Raw genomic sequence first — 12,000 nt, 5'->3', positions numbered from 1 at the left:
TAGAAAAGGCCTCCTGTAGAAAGCTGTATTTTAGTTGAGACTTGAAGGAAGCCGGGAAGGTAGGAGGCAGAGATGAAGAGGAAAATAATTCCAGGGTTGGGGAATAGCCAATGTAAATGGAAGGACCTGAGAAGACCAGCAAGGAGGCCAGTGTCACACAGTCATAGAATGTGTGCAAGTAAGGTCTAAGAAGACTGCAAAAGTTGGAGAAGGTCCAGTTATGAAGGACTTCGAATATATTTGTATTTGATCCCAGAGGCAATGGGGAGCCTCTGGAGTTTATTGAATAGAGGAGTGACGTGGTCAGACTTTCTTGTTTTCTAAGATAGCCATGTTGAGGGCTGGATTAGTGTGAGGAGAGTTGAGGCGAGGAAAACAATGAGAAGGTCTGCTACTAGTCCAGTCAAGGAGTGATGAGGGCCTGCACTAGGTTGATAGCAGTGTTAGAGGACAGAAGGGGTTGTGTTGTCAAGGCAGAATCACTAAGACTTGGCTATAGATTGGATATGGAAATTTAGAGTGAGTCAGCCGTCACAAGACACCCAGGTTTCAAGCCAAGGAGGATGATGGTCCTCTAAGGAAGCAGGGGTTGGGGAGAACCCCTTCACTCAGAAATGAAGGGATTGTGTTATATTCACATTGCCAGTATGTGTCCGAGGTAAGATTTGAATCCAGGTTTGACTCTACTTTGGTTGCCTTTCAGTGAGTAGGCAGACTGTATGGTACAATAGACAGGTCATTTCTGATCCCCACCGCATCATCTGCTGCTCTCTCAGCCACCTTCTTGCTGAGGGCCACCTCCTTCTGCCTTTACATTTGAGCCCATCCTTGATTTTTCTCTTGATTTATCCAGCAAATTGCATTCTCAATCACTTCCCTCTCTTTCCGGTTCATTTTCTAATGCTTTCATATATGCCTAAGTCTCTTCCATCCTAAAAACAACAACAAAAACCCAACAAAAGCCCCTTCATTATAAGCCCTCCAAACTATTATCCATTATTTCTTCTCCCTTTCTTACCTCAATTCCTTATAAAAGCTGTCTACACCTATTGCCTTCACTTTCTGCCCTCACTCCTCTACCCTTTGTCATCTGACCTACTCTCATCCCTCCAAAGCTGCCCATGATCTCTCAAGTGCCAAATCTGACAGACTTTTCTCAATCTTCATCCTTCCGGATCTCTTTGTGGTAGCTGTTGCTGTTAATCACCCTCTCAGCCATAATTACTCTCCTCCCTTTGGGGTTTTGTGACACTCCTGTCTCCTGCTTCTCTTCCTACTTGTCTGCCCATTTGTTCCATGTTTCCATGACTGGAATAGATCATAGTTCCTGGCTGAATGTTCTCCCCACAGTTTACCTCACTAACAATCAGAAATATCAAACTCCCAATGCTTTAACTATCATCTCTGTTCAGATGACTCGAAGCTCTGTATATTTGTGAATAATTTGTGTCTGGATAAACTGTGATTTCAACTTCATACCCCTTTTTTTGGATCTCATATTTTTCCCCAAATTCTCTTGTTCTCTGAATTCACTATTTCTATTGAAGGCATCAGCATCCCTCCAGTCTTCCAAATTTGTAACCTCAGCATTATCCTTAACCCTTCATTCTTCCTTACCCCTATAGCTAATAAGTTAAAAAACCTTGCTGGATTTTTAAGAAATCTTTACGATATAGCTCTCACCTTAGTTCAAACTCTCATCAACTTTTTTTGGGGGAAATTTAATATCTTTTTATTTTTTTACTTCATTAAAGTTTTTTTTTTATTTTCAAAACATACACATGGATAATTTTTTGACACTGACCCTTGCAAAACCTTGTGTTCCAAATTTTCCCCCCCTCACCTAGATGGCAAGCAATCCAATATATATTAAACATGTACAATTCTTCTTTACATATTTCTACAATTATTATGATGCACAAGAAAAATCAAATTGAAAAGGAGAAAAAGCTCATCAACTCTTGCCCCAATGATGGCACCAGCCTCCATAATGCTCACCCTGTCTCCACTTCCAATGCTTGAATCCATCTTATATAGCGCTTCCAAAGAAATTTTCTTTGCACTTAAGATCTGACCATAGGACTTGTCTTCAATCAACTCTTGCTGTACCCTGTGGCCTTTAGGAGAAACTAGATCATCTATTTTAAGCTTTAAAGCCCTATACAATGTGGAGCCAAGCTACCTCTCTAGCTCTCCTGATTGTTACTTGCCCTCTTGCACTCTGTTATCCAGTCTTTTCCAGCTCATGTTCCTCACATGAGGTCTTACATCCCTTAGCTTTTTAAGATACAGCTCAGTTAATCTGCATGAAGCAAAATCTTGATCTTTTCTGATTCCTCACCACTGTAGGTACTTTTTCTTCCAAACTCCCTTGTCTTTAACTGTTTTTATTCATTTTATATTCATGCTATTTTTGTTTTTCAATCACTTTCCAGTCATGTCTGAGTCTTTGTGACCCCTTTTGGGGTTTTCTTGACAGAGATACTGGAGCAGTTTGTCGTCCCTTCTCCACCTCATTGTACAGATGAGGAAACCGGGGCAAACAGGGTGAAGTGACTTGCCCAGGGTCTCACAGGCAGTATCTATGTTGGATTTGAGTTTAGGAAGATGAGTCTTCCTGACTCCAAGCTTGGCATTCTATCCATTCAGTGCCACCTAGGGACCCTATATTTGATGTTTAAATCCATTAGAAATTTTAAAATCGCTCCATTCTTTCTATCCTCAATACCCAGCATGGTGCTTAGCACATAACAGTCACTTTATATAAGCATAGTGATAGATTGGTAGAAAGACAGTTTGATATAATGGAAAAGACACCTATCGGTTCTGTTATAAGAGGACCTGGGTTCAAATATTGCCTCGGAACCCTACCATCTGTGTGATCTTAGCTAAGTCATGTCACCTCTTCAGGCCTCAGTTTCCTTATTTGTAAAATGAAGGAATTGCTATAGTTGGCCTTTAAAGGCCCTTCCAGATCTAGATCTTTGACCCTCTCTGGGTCAATATTTTTTCATCTCGAAAATGTGAGATTGGATTAATAGAATCTCTAAGGTTTCTTCTCTAAGGATCTCTAAGACACCAGTGACCCTGAGTAAAAACCCACAGTCTCTGACACATCTCCTAGGTTATCACCTCTCTCCCAGTCTTTGTGGCTGGCTGAGTTATGCTCCATGAGAAAGACTTACTTATGGTAGACTGAGGATCATTTGCTTGGCTCTTCATGGACCAAAAGAGAGTTCTGTGAATCAGGGATCAGATAGGAAGGCCCACGATACCTTTGTGCTGGTCTCCAATTGTGTTTATGCCACTATGCCACAGGCATAGATGAAGCAGAGAGTTCAGCAGCTGTGTGAATTCCCCCTGGGTAGATGGCCAGCATTGATAAGGAGAACCAGGCCCATCCATTTTGGGGATCTGGACTCTCCAGATGGGCTCCAGCTCCCGGCTCCAGCTGGCCTTCCGAATCTGTCCCGATGTTCCTTATCATCCGTTGCCATTATGCATCAGGCCCCCAAGGTGGACTCTGTTCTAGCAGATGAGGCAGGGACAGAGAGTTCTTTCTCCGTTAAGCAGTCCTCACCAAATTGCTTCACCTCTCCGTGCCCCTTTCTGCAACATGAGGAACATTGGAGTTTTATTATTGGAGCATTTTTCAACTTCTCAGCAAAAAGTAGGGGTGAAACTGAACAGCTATTGTGGTTATAAAACACACACACATACACACACACAAAACGGTGTCCGTTCAAAGCCAGGTTACAGTGTGGCCTTTTATTGTAATTAAAAAAGCATCTGGAAATTAAAAAGCCTGTTTGGCCTGGGGCCCCTTTGGAAAGTAATTGAAGCATGTCATCTGGCCAGGCTGTCCCATTGTTCCTGAAGAGGGATTGAGAGACTGAGGGCTGGGGGGAGGGCTGGTGCACTTTCCTGACTTCAGGAGACATGGACCACTGGCCCCCTGCCACCAGGCCCCCCGATCTGTCCTGCTTCCTCCTTTGACATCCAGGGTACACTACGGATGCACGTCTCTGATTCCACGTCGGCCCGTCTCCAATTATTTGGCTTTTTAAAAGAATAAATCACCCTACAAGAGAAATGAGGCTCAACCTTGGTCAGTTCCCCAAGAGGCACTCCCAGAAACTTTAGTTGGGGTGTGTGTGGTGTGCCAACCCACACAACATATACCACTAAAGAAAATATATAGGAATTCCAGATAACCTCTGGCTTTATCCTTCCAGTCCTAGCTCGTCAGAAGGTACAGAACTGTGTGGTCTAATGGGAAGAACATGGAGCTGGAAGGCAGCAGGCCCTGGTTCACATCCTAGTCAGCCAGTACTTTCTGGCTCTATGACCTTGTGTAAGTTGAATTTCTTCCCCTCCAGGGCCCCTGTTAGATCATAGTTTTAAAGCTAGAAAGAACCTTTAAGAGGTCAGTTTGTCCAGTTCTCCTCATTTTACCAATAGTAAAACTGAAGTCCAGAGAGGAAAGGTGTCTTAAGCAAAAGTGTAAGATGATAGGACCATAGAGCTGGAATGGTCTGTCAAGGCCATCAAGTCCAATCCACTTATTTTATGGCTGGGAAAACTGAGGCCCAAGAAAGGAAAGTGGCTCAATTTAAGTCATGGGATCCTCGAATGGCTTGGAAAGCAGGACTCTGAAGCCTGAGAGCTAAGGGCAGCAGAGCTTCAGTGGCTGCCCATAGACAGTTCAGGAATCAGTGTTAATAACTCCCAAGCTCTTTCCCTCATGGTGTCCCCAGCTGTAAAATTACCCCTGTGGCTATCCTTCTTTTCTTTAAGGTTCCGTAACAGAGCTGGGACTCAGATCTGAGTCACCTGACCTCACATTTTAGATTCTTTACACACTGTTGTGCAACTTCCAGTTTCCCCACCTCAAAGTGAAGGGGTTCTGTTGTTTCCTTTTAAATCCTTCTGGTGAAGTGAGTGCAAGGGACAATGTTGTAAAAAATTACCCATGTATATGTACTGTCAAAAAAAGTTATAATTATAAAATTAATTTTAAAAAATCCTTCTGGTCACTTCTTATCAAATCCTTCCCTTCCATCATGGCTCAGTTAAAGTTCCACCTCCATCTATGAAGACTTCTCTGGGGTTTGGGGTCATCGAGTCTCAGTCTTTCTCCCTTCCAATAGTAGAAAACAGGATCACATTTCTCCAGTGCTTTAAAGTTGGAGATTTACAATTTACAACACTTTCCCCCTCCAGTTAACCCTTGGAGGAAGAGAGTGCCAGGATTATTCTTTCCATTTTGTGGTTCAAAGTGGAGACTAGCTTAGGATTATAGGGCAAACAAATCGGGCAGCTCAGATTCAAACCCAGCTATGCAGCTACTCAGCCCTGTGCCTCTGGTGCATTAGAAAGCATCCCAGATTTGGCATCAGAGGCTACTTACTAGCTTTGTGACCTTGGCAAAACACACCATTGCTCTGCAACTCAGTTTCCTGTACCGTAAAATGGGCGAGATAATCTTGGTACTACTTAGCCTTACAGGTTTGTTGTGGGGAAGACACACTGGAAAAGGGAGACATGATACAGAAGAAAAAGGAAAAGCAGAAAGCTCTGGAATCGGACAGAGCTCTTGGAGTCAAGTACTAGCTTTGCCACTTATTCCCTCTGTGAGCTGGGGCACAACTCTTTCTCTGAACCTCAGTTTCTTCCTCTGTAAAATGAGGCTGTTTAACCAGATGACCTCAAAATTCTCCACCAGATCTAAATCTATGAATTTTTGGTCTTGGCCAAAGCACTTGCCATCTCTGGGCCTCAATTTCTATCTCTGTAAATCGAGGGGGTTGGAGTAGATGTCTTCAAAGGACCCTTGCAGCTCTTCCTTTATGATCTTCTGATCCCTGACACAGAAAACTCAAATAAGTTTGGGAGTCTCAAAGGCAGTAAGGCAGTTAAGACAATTTACAAACCTTAAAGGGCCTTCCTATTTTCAGTCCTATATTTATTATTACACTATGCTGATCCTACATTTCATTTCCTCACAAACCTTGATCCATTAAAGGAGTAGCTTTGGCCAAAATCTTTTTTAAATGGAGACAGATTAAGCAACTGTTTGTGGAATGTGATTTGAGGGGTCAGGAAAGAAGAACCCCCCCCCCTCCGGCTCCTAATCTTCTCCCTCTCCTCTTTGACCTGCTATTTCCACCATTTAGCCAGTCCTTTCAGCTAAGGTACTGTGTCTTTAAACGATCTCTGAAAAATCAGCAAGGCTGCCTCATTATGATCAAACTGACTGCACTAAGCAGATTAGTTAGCTCCCTGGCACCTTGAAAAGCAAGTCCCTAAGGCTGGGCCAGAGTTTGCCGGTGCCCCGGCCTTCACCCACATGACTCATGGACTTTCCTATCTGATGTTTTACTAGAGGACCTATGTTAATCAAACAGGGTGCTGGGAAGAGTGTCACATAAATCCCTTCAAAGCCCAACAGCCTTCGTGATATAACAAATATGTCATTTTTCTACATGCCTTGCTAGCAAGTAACAGAGATAAGCCGAGGAAATATGTGCAGAGGCTGCCAACATTGGAAAGGGACCTTGGAAATTATCTCTTGCTAGCCTTTCATTTTACAGAGGGGGCAACTGAGGCTCAGAGAGGGAAAGAAACTAGTTCAAGGTCATAGTTAAGAGTTAATGGCAGAACTCAGGGCTCCAAACCTTGTCTTTCCAATTATCCTATGTTTTCCTGGATTGATCTGTCTAGTTTGTGTACTGGTTTCTCTAATGTTAAAAGCAACTCACCCCCCCCCCTTCATCTCCCCATGTTTCTCTCAAAATGTCGGAATAGCTTACAGTTGTCTAACTCTTTTCTTTTCAGATTGGACCCACAATTCATCAGTGTAGGAAGTTTCCAGGAAAAGATTACTTATTTTATTGTGGATGGGTAACTTCTACAGTTTCTGGCCTAAGAGAGCTTCCTGGGGGCACCAAGAAGGTCAAGAACTCATCTAGAGGTAAATGGCATATATAATAAATAGCAGAGGTCAAACTCAAAGCTAAGCCTTTCAGACCTGTAGGCTTTTTTTCTATTTATTGTATCATGCAGGCTGTCCTAGGCCTCTTCCCATGTTCTTTAGGAAGCCTTTCCCAGTCCCCTGAGCTATTATTACTGTTTTCTCAAGAGTTTCATTCCACCTACTTTGTATGTATCTCATATATATCGTATATACTCACATATGGACAGACAGTGTCTCCCACTAGAGTATATGCTCCTTGAGGGCAGGAGCTTCTTTCCCCCTCACCCTTTTCTTTGTATTACCAACTTATCACATTGCCTGATATGTAGTAAGCTGTCAATAATGCTCACTGACTGATGTATCAATTTCTAGCTCAGACATTTGTTCCTACCTTAATCTTGTGAGGCAGTGATAATATCTTTTATTTCTATAAATCTTAAAAGTTAAAAAAGTGTTTTCCACACAACAACCTTGTTAGTGTGAGAATTATCATCCGCATTTTACTGATGAGGAAAACTGGGTGATTTTATGTGCCTGTGATCTTGTTGGTGAGCGTCAGAGTGAAGATTGGACCTCAGGGGCCATTACCTCCAACACCAATGTCAGAACCCCTTCCTTACTGCCCTTTGTTTCTTCTCAAATGAACCCCAGCAGTTAGATTTTGGACTAGATGGATTCTAAGATTCTGAGACTTCACCTGTGACAGTGGCAGTCAGTGGAAAGAGAAGGCTCTATCCTTTGAATGAGATGGCTGTGAACTTTGTATGTAGGCCCACCCTCGGTGAAGTTTTGCTAGAATTGTAATACTTCAGAGCAAACCCCACCTTGAAGCAGTAACTCCCTCAGAATGTCCTTTCAACTCTTTGCCCATTGAAAGCAGTGTCCCCATTTTACTTCCTTCCCCTTAAAATTGAAATCTCCCCTCAAACTGATAAACAATGACAAGCAGGGTACGAGTAGAGGTGATATGGAAACAGAACCTTATTTCTCCTTGTAGCCACAGTGCAATTTTCCCTACAGGTGCTTAGATCCATGATTTCTGCTAGACCCCCCCTCTTCTCTTAAAGACAACCCCACCCATCTGGAGCCAGAGGACATGGGAAAGTGCTTTGAATAATCTAGAGCCTTCACTTCCTCTGTAGGGAAGAGATTCGGGCTGGCCCTTGCTTCATGATGGCATGAAAATCTTGGGGTCACAAATCTTTTCTAACAAGGACTGCCAGAGGTTTGCAGGCAGTGGCTTTCTGTCATTTATCTTACTCTGCTTCCCATCACTGGCTAATTTGCTGCAGATCAAAACCAGATGGTGGGGCCAGCTTTTGGTAGAGTCAGGGTTGGAGAGAAGGGTGGGTTTTTTCACAGTCCCCTCCATAATGGTGAGTGCCAGCATGGAGTGTTCAGGGAGCCTACAGAGCAATTGTCTGAAACCTTTCACACTAACTATTGAGGCAAGAATCTTGGAGGGACTGTAATTCTCCCCCATGAGCACCATATTGCTTTTGGAAAAACCACAGAGGTAACATGGGCTTCATGCACATTTCTCTCATCTTCACAATTAGTTCGTGTAGCTGCTATGTTTGAGGACTGACCGATGTTCAAATCATTCCAGTCAATCCTGACTCTTTATGACCCCATTTGGGGTTTTCTTAGATACTAGAGTGGTTTGCCACTTCCTTCTCCAGTTCATTTTACAGATGAGGAAACTGAGGCAAACAGGGTGAAGTAGCTTGTTCAGTGCACCCAGCTAGTTGATGTCTGAGATCACATTTGAATTCGGGTCTTCCTGAGTCCAGGCCCAACACGCTATCTACTGTAGCTGCCCCTAGCTGCCCTGGGCACCAATTGGGCATTTGAAAATTATTTTGCTTTCAAATGAGGAAAAAGACAAATGTGGCAGGGTATGAGAAGCCTGTTTCCACATGGGCTGGCTATGTCAGGTGGAGCCAGTTGAGAAGAAAGAGCAGGAACCAGTTTGGTCCTAAACAAGAAGAATATTGTGTCAGTTCCTTCGGACTGAAGGGATATTGGCAAGCTTTATGGAAGAGATGACATTTGGACAGAGCCTTCAAGGAGAAGCAAAGGGCCTAGCCCATCACAATGGTGAAGGCATAAGGACTGTGTGGGTTGTGACCTGTGATCCATTTTGGCTGATGTTATACAAAGCACAGTGCAGCATAAGATGGGAAAGGTCCATTGGTACAACAGGGGCTCTGATGGGATCTTCATTTTTTCATGTACTAATTCAGCAGACATTTTAGTGCCTAACCTGCATGGGGCACTTGGCAAGATTCATAAAGAGACCAAAAGCTATATATAAGACGCTCACTACGCCAAAAAATATGAAAATTAAAATGGAACCTTGTGAAGGGCAGGGACTGATTTACTTTGTTCTTTATATCCCCCAGATGTAGTACAGGGAAAGGAAAGAAATTTGCAGTTATAGGTAGTTCCTGACACTGGTGACTTAATCTGATTGCTTTGTTTCTGCTTCTACAAAGACAAGTCATTATTTATTTATTTTATTAACTTTTTATTTACAAAACATATGCATGGATAATTTTTCTGCATTGACCCTTGCAAAACCTTTTGTTCCAACTTTTCCCCTCCTTTCCTCTATCCTCTCCCTCAGATGGCAGGTAGACCAATACATGTTAAATATGTTAAAGTATATGTTAAATACAAGTTATTATTTAATTAAACATGTTGGATTCTACATGTTGAAAGACCATATTAACTGGTGAACTTCTCTCCTGTGACATTAGGCCAACCGTTCGTTTGGGGTCTAGTGAGCTGGGTTGTGTTCGAGTGTCTCTGAGAGAATGGGTATCCTACTGAAAAGACCTGTTAGTCCGTGCTTATCTGTGGGTAGTGGAAGTGAGATTGGTGAACGAACCAGAATTGGTCCATCCATGAAGGCTAGCTGCCACTCATTTAACCTGCCTCATCAGAATAAAGCAAGCTTACTCTTGTCTGAAAAGGTAATTGTCAGATGCCCTCTGATTCTTATTCTTTCTGCATGACACCCAGGGAAAGAATAAGAACTCCCAAATTCCAGCCTAGAATTAGAAATTGGGATCAGTGAAGCCTGTGGAAGGTAAATGGGGGCCTCAGAAAGCATCAAGCTTGCTTCAAAAGCTTTTTTCCTTTATTTAAATCCATTCAACAAACAATTTTAGGCCCTTTTTACATTTAAGGCATTGTTCTCAGCTTTAGGCATGCAGAAATGAGAAATTACCAAGTCCTTGCCTTCATGGAGCTTCCATTCTACTAGGGAAGATCCAATTGGTCTGCAGAGAAGTATGATACAAGGTAAAATATCTTTAGTGAAAAGGAAAGGTACAGAGCTCTAGGGAAAGCTGAGGAAGGAGACCTTGGAATGAGCTTGGGGATGAAGGAGGGCTTCATGGGAAGATGCTCCCCACAGCTCTAACTAGGAAGTCTTTCACCTGAATCAAGAACTTTGGAGGGGTCAAAGGCATCAGGGATTCAGAAGATAGCTGAGCCAGGGGCACAATCAGATGGACAAGAAAATCCAGTCAAGCAGACAAGTTGAGGGATACCATAGCAGGGGAGCCTGGGAATGGCTTCTGGGGGCAATTATATTATAGGGTAGTGTATACAATGTAATTCACACTGACTGCAGTTAGCACCAAGAGGAAGTATGTCCTCCTGTGGAGAAAGTGACACCTTGAAACCCTGCCTCTGTAGTTGTCAGTGGCCTGAGGCAAAGTTCTTTTTGCCCCATCCTAGTAATGGCCTTCAATTAAAAAAAAAAAAAAAAAAGAATTTTAGCAAGTGAAGATGAGGAGAAAGTGCATTCTGGGAACAGGGGGAGAGCTTCTGGAAGAGGACAGGATGGGGAACAGCTTTGGCCGGAGTGGATAAATGAATGTTCATTCTGCAAACTTAATGAGCTATTTCATGTCAAGGGACTAGGTGTTCACCTTGTGTGAAAATAGAAAATCACCTTTTCACACGCAGTTCTTCACATGTTTGGCAGATTTTCCATACTTAGAAAACCTTGTTTTGACCCAGTAGGATTTTACATCTGTAACCAGATAGTAGTCACTGTCCAGCACCTAAGGAGTCATTTTGATTAGGACATCTGTTCAGCAATCAGAGAGCCCCAGACGAAAGGAGGAGACATTCATTTTTCTTGACTCACACTGTAAAGGCAAGACAGGATTGATTTTGTGGCAGCAATCCATCTTGGCCTGGATAACAGATAATCCAGAGGGACCAATTCAGAATGACACTTGAGGTGGAAAGAATTTGCATCTCTAGGCTGTTTACTGAATTTTTGACCAAGTTACTTCAAACCACTGAGCGACTCTCAGAGGCAGGCTAAGAGAAGGTTTGGGGCCAGAGAAGGGCAATTAAAATGAACTTTGCTGAAGATCACCATGCTGTGGCTTCAGTTTCCATATGGACTAGTTAGTTTTGCCTAGAGAAACACTCTGTTCCCCTGTCATGGATAGCATGTTTACTTTCAGGCAGCTTGTTTTATATTATGGTATAGTGGAGAAGATGTTGGATCTAGAGTCAAGAAACATGAGCTTAAATACCACCTCTGATACATGCATTCTGGGTGATCATGGGTTCACTTCTGGGAGCTTTAGTTTTCTCACATGTAAAATGGGGGGGGGGGGATATTTATATTCTCTTATAATGTTATTCATGTTATTTTAGTTTTAAAGTAAAAAAGAGATCTTAGAAAACTAGTTTGTTCTTGTTGTGACTAAAGCTCACTATAGATTATAAAACACCTTCCAAATAGGAGTTCTTATTATCATAGTACCTCTTCAGCTACACTCAGTTGGTACTGAAGTGCTAACTAGATGACCATGAATTCAAAGTGAAGACATTAACAAAGCAAAATGCTTAGGGAAAAACAGGGAACTGAATCTGGGCTGAAATATTCCAAAGTCCTCTTCTAGTTCCTCGGGGTAGCATAAAAGTAGGACTGGCTTCCCAAAGACTTTGCTGGCAGTGCGTATGCTATGGCGTATTCTGCCATGCTAGAA

At 42.7% G+C, this 12,000-nt stretch overlaps 1 long non-coding RNA gene across 1 annotated transcript in view; it reads left to right on the top strand.

Annotated features, from left to right (window-relative positions):
* Window positions 1-12,000, top strand: part of LOC141548691 (uncharacterized) — a 185,630-nt gene that overhangs the window by 96,090 nt on the left and 77,540 nt on the right. The window contains exon 8 of the long non-coding RNA XR_012484034.1: window positions 6,838-6,973. This is a non-coding gene — a long non-coding RNA (uncharacterized LOC141548691). The remainder of the gene's footprint in view (window positions 1-6,837; window positions 6,974-12,000) is intronic.

This window comes from Sminthopsis crassicaudata, chromosome X, assembly GCF_048593235.1.
Source record: "Sminthopsis crassicaudata isolate SCR6 chromosome X, ASM4859323v1, whole genome shotgun sequence".
NCBI classification, from domain to species: domain Eukaryota; kingdom Metazoa; phylum Chordata; class Mammalia; order Dasyuromorphia; family Dasyuridae; genus Sminthopsis; species Sminthopsis crassicaudata.
This window is presented reverse-complemented; position numbering and strand designations above follow the sequence as displayed.